Consider the following 12,800-nt stretch of genomic DNA (forward strand, 5'->3'; position numbering starts at 1 on the left):
GAGATAAAGTAAGGTACCTTTGCCAACCCTCTGTCTGGTCATACTCCAAGCTTAGCCACACATGAGAATCAGAATTTATTCTTAGACTACTTTAATACTAGTATAATATTGCAATGAGCTCCCTCTTGGATCTTTGTTTTCCCTCCCAGTTGTTAAAAACCAAAACACTTTATAGAAAGCTAGGTCCTGAAGAGGAAGCAGCAGTGAGACTTCTTTCCTCGCTATTCGTCTTTGAAGGGTTGAGGGCATTATGCTCAACTCCTAAAAATCCTTGTAGGGGTTATGATTGAACTAGCTGGCCTGTTTTCCGTCATCCCTAAATTTTTGCAATGGTAGAGAAAGCTAATTGCCTGTGGATAACAAAGGAGGGGATACTGAGGGAGAAAGGCGACCATTGCCCTCCCCGACCCAGAAAAGGTCCTAAATCCTGTCATGCTGAAGCCAGTCTGAGCCAAGAGAGTCTTTGTAATATCATCAATAAACCATATCTTCATTAGCCAGCAGTAAGCAGACTTTTAACCCCAAAAGCTTTGTTTTGATTCTAAATGTATACTCCATAATGTTCCAGCAGCCTTAATGACTAAACACATTTTTACACTCCTGTTTTTTTCCACTAAAATGATTGTACCAGATGACTCCAATGGGATAATAAAAAGGAGTAGGGGAGAAAATACAGGTAAAGAAATTACATATTGGAAATCTTTTGCTATAAAATGCATTCTTAAGAAATTAATCTTTCTCTAATGTGCAGAAAATAGGGTTAGGTTTTAGAGGTATGCTGATGTCCTCTATATAATGTTATACACACACACAGTCTTATAGGCTACTGTAGTTTAAGCATTAATTCTTTAATGTGGGCTGCATACGGGCTGTTACCAGCTTTTTACCAGTACTCTGTACCAGTTCACCTTCACCTCTGATTATAATGATTCTGAGTGAACAGTTAATATGCAAATTAATATACAACAAAAGGACTAAAAATGTTGATATTTACTAACAGGGATCAATGCAGCAGTGGTTCAATATCAGATAACGATTACAATTTTTAATATACTGTGGATTTTTTGGGGAAAGTATATAAAATTTGTGTGAGGGGGGGAAAAATGTCAGTTTGCTCCACAAAGCACTATGCAATTCTATTGAACTGTAAAATAATATTATTTATCACATCTTTCATCTGAAAGTTTGAAAAGTGCTTTCAGATCTCAAATTCTCAAAACTTCTGTGATGCAAGTAAGTACAACTATCCAGTTTTACAGATAATCATACTTAAGTGTGATCTGCACATTGAAGAGCTGGGACTAGAACCAAGGATTCTTTATTTCCCCATTTCCTGCTTTTATCACTAGAGCTTGTTATCTGTTAATGGAAACTTTTAATGCAGCAAGGATAGAATATTCCTTAAATATAATAACTTGTTCCTTTAAAATCATATTTACTTGCAGAACAGTTGCTGATTATTTTATTACCAATAGCGCTCTTATTACCATATACTGAATATATGGAAATATAAAAGAAAAATGAGACACTTATACAGCACCTTTGTTTGGCTAATCACTTTCCTTTTTGATCCTACTCCTATGTCATCTCCTCTTAAAGTTGTAGAAGGTCCATTATTTATTCATTAAATCTCCTGCTCATAGAGTGCACATTTCAGATTACCTGTTTCCAGACAGCCCTGTCTCCAGCCAGTGTTGCAGATTGCTCTATATTGAGGCTGAGGCAGGCAAGGTCAGAAACTGCAACATTCCTCCAGTGTGTAGGAGGCTGTGGATCAAACACAGCAGATTGCCAAGTCACCTGGGAAGACCTTGGAGTCTGGTTGGTCCAGTGCTTGACAGCCTTATTCACCAGTACCTACAATGTGTAATTGCTGTTTCATATTGAAAGTGTCCAGGTGGCACATTTGTGTCTGTGATTGCCCAGGTTCTGGAGCATTACAGAAGAAAAGAAGTCACTGCTCCTCAATAGATATATCAACTCAGACAAAAATTTATATGGCATTGATGCCATAGAAGCTTCCAAAGAGTGTACATAACACTAGTAGCCTTGCTGATTCAATGCTTCATGTCAACAAAGTGGCCTCCCTCCATGGTGACAACAGTCAAGATACTCAAATGAGTTGATGAATTCTGAAAACAGCCACTCAATGTGCAGCGGCAGTCAAAAAAGTGAATAGAATGTTGGGAATAATTAAGAAAAGGATAGATAATAAAACATAAAATATCATATTGCCTCTATATAAATCCATGGTATGCCCACTTCTTGAATACTGCATGCAGATGTGGTTGCCCCATCTCAAAAAAGATATATTGGAATTGGAAAAGGTTCAGAAAAGGGCAACAAAAAGGATTAGGGTTATGGAATGGCTGCTGTGTGAGGAGAAATTAATAAGACTGGGACTTTTCAGCTTGGAAAAGAGACAACTAAGGTACGATATGATAGAAGTCTACAAAATCATGACTAGTGTGGAGAAAGTAAAAAGGAAGTGTTATTTACTCCATCTTATAATACAAGAACTAGGGGTCACCAAATGAAATTAATAGACAGAAGGTTTAAAACAAACAAAAGGAAGTATTTTTTTTTCATACAACGCACAGTCAACCTGTTGTACTCCTTGCCAGTGGATGTTGTGAAGGCCAAGACTATAACAGGGTTAAAAAAGGATCTTTTCTCCATGAACTTATCTACTTCTATCAATGGCTATTAGCCAGGATGAGCAGGGATGGTGTCCCTAGCCTCTGTTTGCCAGAAACTGGGAGTGGGCGACAAGGAATGGATCACCTGATGATTACCTGTTCTGTTCATTCCCTCCGGGGCACCTGGCATTGGCCACTGTTGGAAGACAGAATACTGGGCTGGATAGACCTCTGGTCTGACTTAATATGGCCATTTTTATGTTCTTAATTCAACTTCTTGTCCATCAATTGTGATGGGTAGGGTAGAGGTCCATCAGCCACATCAATTAGTTTGGTCTTCTTTCACTTGACTTGAAGTCCAAGCTTACTTCCTTCATCCATAAATGTATTCAGAGCATTGATTAGTTTTAGTGATTAGTTCATGAGTTGTGAATATAGCTGTCATCTGCACATTCCCGGTCTGTTATGTAGAAGTACCACCCCCAGTATGAGGCTAGAGATGACTTCCATCATTCAGTCAATAACAGTGTTGAACAGATATGGGGCAGCCATGAACTTGAAACAAATGCTGCTGTTGGGCTCAAATATGCTAGACATGCTAAGACCTGAATGGAACAGCTCTCACTTTGGTCATGCATTTCTACAAGAAAGTTAAAGAGCTTGCCAGGAGCACCAGCAGCTTGCAGGCAGAGTCAAAGGGAGTGACGATCAACAGAATGGAAGGCAGTGTTTAACTCAGTAAAGGCGATATACACCTCATTCTTCCTAAGCTGAAATTCCTGTGCTTTTTCAATGATGTGTCTAATGGTAAAAATCTGCTCCATGGTTGATTAGCTGGGCATAAACCCAGCTTAATGTAGAAAATGTAGATTCCTTATGGTGGGTTTAATATGTTCAAGAAGAACCAGTGAGCACAGTTTGCTTAGAATGGAAAGCAACATGGTGCCGTGGTGATTGGAACACACCAGAATATCTCCTTTCCCTTTCCAGAATGGGAGAATATTCTCACAGCACCAGTTGTATAGTAGTTTCTCATGAATTCATACTCTGCTGATAATATGGGTCAGGTAATCCAAGACAGAATTCCTGCCATGCTTGATCAACTTGGCTGCTATCCCACAAATACCAGCAGCATGGCTATTTTTGAGTTTACTGGCTGTGCTTTGAATCACTTTAAGAGTGTCATCCTTTATATTACACAGGGGGAGGAGGTGGTCACTGGACTCTATACATCTTTACTGGCATTGCAGATCTGTGGCTTTGAGGTGGTTAAGAAGCTCCTGAAAGCATCCTTTTCATCTACTCAAACATTCTGCCTTGGTGTTCAGTATGTTACTGCATCCATCTTCTGAGTGAGGATTTATTCCATGGACTGCCTTTTAAGGTGCACATTTCTTTATAGACAGCCTCATACAAGTTTCTGGCTGATGCAGCTTCTATCAGTTAAGCCTTATTTGCCCAAAACATCTCAAAATCCTACTTTAAAGCTGTGATATGCAAGACATTGAGGCATCCATATTCTTGGTTTTTACCATTTAAGCAAGCCACACATCATTTTTCTGTGATGTCCAGAGTCTGTTGAATGATCTATTGATGCATAGACCTGGGGCACCTTTTCCGCAGCACTTTGGGGGTGGTGTCCATAATAGACTAATACAATAGAATTTAGCAAGTTGAAATAACTAAATATATGCATATGCTATAAATATTAGACATTATTACAGAGTTAATAACAATACAAAGCTTTAGAAGATGCACAACCACCCACAGTGTCACCTAGTGATACTGCTACTCTGTGTGAAGTAGTCAATCACGTCATTTGCACCAAGAACATTAATCAATAAGGTATTTACTATAAGCAATTCCAGGGTGACAGTATAGTGAAGACATTTCACTAAGGGTGAAATTCACACTTCTGCAGGGAGCAGCACAAAAGTCTCCCTTAATCCTTTCAAATGGGACTTAAGTAGGTCTTGCGTTGTTCTTCAAAGGAGTGAATTTTACTCTAAGGATAAATTAATCTATGATGGGTTTCTTTTGCTTGATTTTTCCTTTTTGTTGATTAAGAAGCACTTATTTTTCTCTAAATTCTTTTCTGGTACAGCTGAACCAAACTTGCTTAACAAAATTTGGATAATGGAGCTCCAAATATAGAGTGGTATTTTGACTTCATGTGACCGTGTAACCTTTCCAGTCACCAAGTAAATGGACATGTCTTCTCACCATAAATCTGGACAGGTTTAAAAGAGAGAAAATAGGCTTCACTTTTAACTTGTGTTCCTATTGCTTCATTGAATGAACTTTTAAAACTCCAAGCAAAGCCTTTAGAAAGACAATAAAAGCTAAAGAAAATTCAATATGTGCACTGCATAGTTACTCCAGCAATCTAAGTGGTTGTACCATGTCACATTATAATCCCCAGAATATATGCTATTGATTCCTGTGTCTGAAGTGGTCATGGTAGAAAAGGAATATGCTGCTGTAGCCTGCATAGATGTTACAAAACTTACTGAAAGGATGACAAAATGGAAGAAGGAAAGGCACCAGAACTTGTATTCTCATTGTAGCATATATTGTAGAGAGAATATGGATTTAGCTATATTTCAATGAGTTTCAAGGCTAAACACTAAAATCTTTTCATATCCAAAGCTATTGATATATCTGCAATAAGAATAAACTCTGACAAACAAGAATAGACTTGATGAACATGCCCAGACTTACGTTACAGTCTCTAGAAAGAATGTATTGACAGGATGAGCCCTCAAACAGAAAGTCAACATTATATTTAAGAATAATCAACAAAGGTGCCAAAGGTAAATACAGTGAAGGAGGATGTATTCATTGCATATTTTAAGGCACTGAAGCCAATTCTGGCATCAAATCAGTACTTAAGTTTCTTGTTAATGAGCACATAGCACAGTGATCCCTTGAATACTGAAAATCTGTTAGAGAGAGCACCATTTTTATAGCAGATGGAACCCTAGAGAGGTCACACCAAAAAGAGAACTAAATGTAGAAGGCCACATCCATTGTTTGTGACCAAGTAAACAACTCATAATTTAACTTACTGTGTGATTTTTTTATTTTATTTTATTTATTTGGTGCAAATTGGTTGGATAATTCTCAACTAGTCACTAGCAATTATTCACAAACTTTTTCTGAGAATAACATTCAAACTACAGATAATTCAAAATAACTATTATGTAACTTAGTAACAGCATGAATTTCAGATTGTAGATTTGTCTGTACAATGCAATGTAAACTGTGATTAAGTCTAAGGGCTTCTGTACTCTATGGTAAGATGGACCTAAAATTCTATGTGAAATGTTTTAAATTCTTCAGCATTCTGAAATTCTGTGACCACTGCATGTAAATTAAAATTATTTATCTGAAATGATTAGCCCACCTTTTGCACCTTGCTGTTTCATTCAAAGACCCCAGTTGAGATTAAGGCCTCATTGTTCCAACCGCTATTCCGACAAACAGGTAAATATGGTCAGTACCACAAAGGAGACTTCCAAGGAGATTTCAGATGGCATCAAGTGTACTAGGGCTTGAAAATAAATGATCTGGGATGGATTATGGAGTGTGTGTGTGTGTGTGTGTGTGTGTGTAATTTTAAATCTACCTGGAGATAATTTTAGCCCAGGGCCAAAATAACTCACAAAAAAGCCTTCCCTTGACTCTGTCATTTATCTGCTCAGGAATATTGAAGATCGATTGCAGGAAACACTTTTACCTAGCTATATACTCAAAGAATATTAACTAAAAATGTTAAGAACTGCCTACAAATAATTTAGATGATCATAGCACAGGGATAGCTGCTGGTTTCCCAATGCCGTAAATACTTTATCATCTGCTTTGTCACTTCTATTACAGAAATGAAGCTCTAGTATCTTGTAATAAAGACAGTTTTAAGAAAAATGACAAGAATTACTGTATCTTTAAATTGACTGTTAACTCTTTAGCAGACTGTTACTGAGAAATTCAAATATTAGTTGCTGTATTCTAAGATTGCAATAGCCTTCTAAGATGTTTGCAGATTGCTAAATTGGGATCTCAAGCAGTAAGGGATGACAGTGCTTCCTGAATTTCATTTTCTAAGATATGAAATCATGAGAGGAAAATACTAATGTTAATGTTCTAAATGGCCTCAAGGATTTTCTAGAGAGAAGTTTTTCAGTAAAAATCTCCTTTTGGTTAGATACATACTCCAGTAAATAAAGGTGTCTCCAATGGTATGAGGCTGATTTCAGATGACTCCTGTAGGTGTGGTCTCAACAACAGATTGGGTGACTCTTGTCACCTGAGCCATTATTTACCAGCATAGGGGTTGTTCTGCCCTTTATGTGTGGTCACTCCCTGAAGTATGGTCTCTGGAAGAATGTTGTTCCAAAAGCATTGTATTATGTCAGCATTTGAATTCATCTTAAACATCAAATAATCCATTATTAAAGAGTGGGTTTTTGTTTTCTTTTGTTTTTCTTCATGGAGCAATGTTATTGAGGTGTGGATTGGTTGAGAAGGGCTAGATGAAGGCATTGGGAGTGGCACAACCAGGAATCATTCTCCTCCTCCCAGGTTATACAGGTGTGGGGTAGCATCATGGTATTTACTCTTTCCCAGCCCAATGGGTGGGGGCAGTATGAGAATCTTGACATACACCAACCCTGGAGGGTAAGAATGAATATGAGAGCTGGCTTCTGCGATGAAAGGTTCAAGGGCTTCAGTAGCACTATTAGCCCTCTGTCTTCAGAGCTAGTGGGCAAAAAAGAGGGAGCAGTGCCTTCTTCACATGCTGAGGGAACAGGTTGTCCAGCATGCGCATCAGCTCTCATGCGCTGCTCTCCCCAGAAGGCAGGATAATGGGGGAAGATTGAGATTTGGATGGTGAGGCCAGGACTGGCTGGAAGAGTTAGGTATGGAGGAAGAGGACAGGACTGTGATTAAGATGAGCTGGAGAGAATGGGAGCAGAAGGATTTGTGGCTGCTACAGCACACTGTCATTCCAGACTCTGGAGGGAACCCAAAAGTCCGGAGTCTTACCATTCTTCTGATGACAGTGATATGTGTGAAACATGTTCAAGGAAGTTGAAGTCCTCCTGGTGACACCAGACTCGCAGCCAGGCATTCACCTGTATCTCCCTGGACTCCTATCCTTGCCTGGAAGGATCAGAGAGAACACCATCTGCATCTCCAACTCCTTCACCTTGGCTCTCAGATCCAAGCAGTCACTTCTGACCTGCTCAGGGTCATGCCTCGCAGTATCACTAGTGTCCACATGGCATAGTAATCAGAGGGCCAGATTATCCTTGAAAATCCTCCCATAATATTCTCCTGGTGACATGTCAGGCAACAGATGGGTGCCTCCATCCCTTCAGAAGGGAGTTGCCAACCACCACTACCTTAAGTTTCCTCTTGGGAGTGGTGGCCATAGTCCTCCCAGTCTTGGGAGTACAGAGTTTTTCCTCCTCAACCTTTAGGGGCACGTTTCCTCATCCCTCATTTCCAGGGCAGTATAACTGTTCTTCGTCATTGTGCTCAGTGGGTTGGGAGCAAGGGTGGAGCACTGCCTGCCACCAGAAGTAACCAGCAGCCAGTGTTGTCCTATGATGTGGCTGTATCCTCCTCCCCTGGTGATGTGACAGCAGTCCTCTCTAGCTAGATAGTCTTCTCAGCCCTGGAGGTCTCCTTATGAATACTTCTGATGAATTCCTTGTGTTCATGGATTCTCCTCAGCCTTGCCACCTCCTCCAGGAGCTCTCCACCTGCTTCCTGAGAGCTTCTACGAGCAGACACCTTTCACACTAGATGGTTCCTATAGCCTGTCTTTCTGTGAAAGGGCAATGCAAGCCACTGTCTCTGCAATTCCACACCAGGATCTGGTAGAGGCATCCATGGTTAGGTTCTCTGTCTGGATACATGTGCAAGGGGAGGAGACAGGAGCAGCATTGATGCTGACCATGCAGCCTTTCCTAACCACATTTACCTTATCAAAGAAGAAAATGAAGCTCGTTTGCCATGATTTTGTTCTTAGAAAATCCATGCTGGGTGCTAGTGATGATCCCTTCATCCTCCAGGTACTGAATGTTGAATGTTTTATACATTGCTCTAGTAGCTTCCCAGGTATCAAGTTCAGGTTGACCATTCTATACTTCCTCGGCTCCTCCTGTTCTCCCTTTTTAAAGATGGGCACTACATTAGCCTATCTCCAGATCTTATGGCATCTCCTCTGTCATCCATAAGTTTGCAAATATCATTGCCAGTGGCTTTGAGATGTGTCCAGCTAATTCATTCAGTATCCTGGAGTTAACAGTATCAGATTCTTCTGCCTCTAGTATTCCATCGTTTAGTAACTGCCAGTCCCCTTTGACCCCTTTTCTTCCTAACTGGTCTTTCCATGGGACTTTTTCTATTATTTCTCTGAGTTGGCTGAAATCTGCCTTTCTGAAGTCCAGTGTCCTTGTTTTGTTGTCCTCCTTTCCTTAGTATCTTGAATTCTATCAGATCATGATCACTTCCCCTCAAGTGCCTGACCACCTTGGGTGTTTATGATTTATATCTAAATATGCAGCACTGTGCATTTAGAAAGGAATAAAAGAATATATTGTAAGTAAAATGCATGACTCCCTAGTAATGAAGATTGTAGGGGGGTTTTTTATAGCCAATATCAAAGCCTTTGTTTGAACAACCTAAAGGAGGTTAGTTCTGATTATAATAATTCTTAACTGGAAGGAGTAACAATGGGTGAAATTGAGCAAGGTTCTTTTTGTAGACAAGAGATTTTTAATACTAAGGTAACCACTCTGTGGGGGTTTTCTTTGTTTTGTTTTGTTTGTTTTGTTTTCTAAAATCATCTGTCAGATGTTCTGGGTAAACACAGTTGTGCAGTAGTTTTCAACTTGTAGTCCCTGGACCCTTAGGGACAGCACCTTAGGGACTACACACTATGTCTACGATTGCTACTCTGCACTGATTAGGCCTCAGCTGGAGTATTGTGTCCAGTTCTGGGTGCCAGATTTCAGGAAAGAAGTGGACAAATTGGAGAAAATCTAGAGAAGAGCAAGAAAAATGATTAAAGGTCTAGGAAACGTGACCTATGAGTGAAGATTGAAAAAAAATTGAGTTTGTTTAGTCTGGCGAAGAGAAGATTGAGGGGGACATAGGTTTTCAAGTATATAAAAAGTTATTACAAGAAGGAGGGATAAAAATTGTTCTCCTTAACCTCTGAGGATAGGACAAGAAGCAGTAAGCTTAATTGCAGCAGGGGCAGTTTAGGTTGGACATTTAGGAATGTTCCCAACTGTCAGGGTGGCTAAGCACTGGAATAAATTGCCTAGGGAGGCACTTTGGAGATTTTTAGGAGCAGGTTAGACAAATACCTGGGCACGTACCGAGACAGCTACCCTGAGCTGCCACTCATACTACCCCCACCTATCGTTATATTTTTAGCACACTAGCCCAGGCAGAGCTTTTACATGTCTGCCTACCCACATTGGGAAGCACAGTCCCAGCTGTCATGTAGACATACTTGAAAAGAACTTGATTGCTCGAATGGTCACAGGAAAAGTATGTGAACAAAGCCAAAGATAACTCATTTAAATAGCTGAGTGAACACTCATGGAAACCTTTTTGTGATGTTCACTCAGCACTGATACTTCCCTTACAGAGGTTTGGTGAGGCTTAATATTTATAAATAGCTAAATAAATGCTCCGTATTATTTCAGCTGAATTTCACTTTGTTTTTTCATTTAAAATTTGAATCTGAAACTCAACACGCATTAAGTGAAAGCTTAACACTATAAACACTATAAACTATAAACACTAGGTGTTACACCCCTCTAGGTTCCACTAGTTGTGGCAGTTCCACAGGTGCACCCTCACTCCAGATCTATCTTAAATACTTTTTTGACCCTCATCACCATAGTATCAGTAAGCCTGACAGTCGCTGATGGATTGCATCTTCATAACACCTCTATGCAGTAGGGAAGTATTCTCATTTTACAGATGGGGAAACTAAGGTATAGATAGATTACATGATTTGCAGAGTGTACACAGCAAGTCTGTGACTGAGCTGGGAAATAGAGTCAGGTTTTCTGATTCTAAGTCCAGTCCCAATTCAAAAAACCACCTATTTCTCTAAGTTATACTGTTAACATTCTCACAGGTTCTCTTGAAGCCTTATTCTTTCTCCTCACAAACTCAACAAGGTACAGTGACTCTAATTTTAAATAAAAATTCTCAACCTTAATAACATGTTGTTAATACTGTGAATTTCTTTTTAGCTAACCAATCCAAGTAATTTTTGCTTTAATAAGTTCACATACATGCATTTGCACAGAGAACTGGTTATTGGACAATGTAGAAAATAACTGTAAAATTCTCAGACACCAAGATATTTGCACGCACTTGGTCTTCGCTGATCTGCTGAGCTCTGTATCGGTTTCTTCTGTTTAATATACTTATAGGAGGCAGTCCAGGACTCTGAAATGTAAAAACATTTCTTGCTTATTTCACTGTAAGTATCCAGCTGTAGTGCAGACATACCTGAAAAAAACTTTTTATATATTTCTGTTGTACTATTCACCATATCAATTATAATTTCTCTTGCACTGGCATATGATGGAGTAGTCTTGTTACAGTTAAACAGGGAGCTGGTATACAGCAAGCATAGTCCAGGTTGAAGGAGAACATATTATTCCTATTACTATCTGTATCGCTAAAATTAATAGGTGAGTTATCTGCTACCGTTAAAGTGCAGGCAGTATGGTTAACTAGCATACCATTGCCTAAATTGATGCTGCATTCTCTGATCTACAAAACATTCTGTAAAACTCAAAATTCACTAGAATTGTAAAGAGCAAAAAGGTCACTACATTTTAATGAAATCTAACCTTTTGGTCTGCAGAGCCAATCACTATTCTCTAGAGTTTATTTGGTAACTAACGTTGGGTGGTTTTTTTTGTTTTGTTTTGTTTTTTAATAAGTCCTATCGCTTGATTATAAATATTGGCAATGCAAGAAATGTTGCCTGTTTGGGATTGTTCAAGTTATCTGAGTATTTTTGCTCTTTAAGGAGTGTACAATTTTTCTTTTCAAGGTGAATACACTATGTGCATTTAAAATTTGATTTGGGATTTGCACATATAACTTGGAAATTCAACATTTTTGCCAGGAAAGGAATGTATGAAATTTCATAGGATGCAACAAAAAAGGAAACCTGAGGGCAGAAGAATAAAATTTACTACAATTATTCAAAAGAATATTCATAAAAATATTTTGGAAATATTTGCCAAGCTCTAGGTTGAGGTTAGTAAACAATTTAAATTTTAAGAATCTATTATCAACCTTAGGTAAACAAGAATGGTTATGTAATGTACTACTATATCAGATGCGAGTGCCAACTTTTGTAGTTTTATGAAGTATAATTATAGACTAACTCATTTAGATAAGTTTACCTTAGTGTTTATATGCCCTTGATCAAACCCAATAATTTGAACTGCAAAAAATCCTTTAAAGTGGTGTAAATACAGCCACATTTTTTCTTTCTTTATGCATTTATAACATGCATGTCATTGTGGTATCTCATGCCAATATAGGCGTTGTGACTTGGGTATCATGAGATGCCCTGAAATCCATTAACTTTATGAGAATGATAAATCAACTTGCTAACCTTAGAAAACCACTTTAAGAAAAACACAGTTGTAGAATGGAGCTTGATTAGTTGTTGTTCTGTGAATGTACAATGTTACCTTATTGGCTAAATTGATTAAAAAAGCTTAATGATTAATGTGTAATGCAAAAGAATGCTTAAAAATGTATTTTACTCTTAACATACACAGTTTTGGTCATGGTTTTGTTCCCTGAAATAAAATAGAGGGGAGGGAAACCAATTTTTTTCCCTACATTTGTAGCTCCGATAAAACCTATCAAGCCTTGGCTACAGAATTATTTTCTGCTCCACTATGGGTGAGACCCAAGTATGATTTTATTCTTCCATCCCTATCATTTGCTCTCAAAGCAATCCTGGTCTTGGAATGCTTTAGAGACAGTTTAGAGTGTTCTTGGACACCAAGGACCAGATTTTCAGAAGTATTTAATGAAGCTGGGTGGGAATTTACTGTCTGAATTAGTGTGATTTCCATTGGAAATTTTCTGTAA

The sequence above is a fragment of the Gopherus flavomarginatus genome, chromosome 6 (assembly GCF_025201925.1).
Source record: "Gopherus flavomarginatus isolate rGopFla2 chromosome 6, rGopFla2.mat.asm, whole genome shotgun sequence".
Classification (NCBI taxonomy): Eukaryota; Metazoa; Chordata; order Testudines; family Testudinidae; genus Gopherus; species Gopherus flavomarginatus.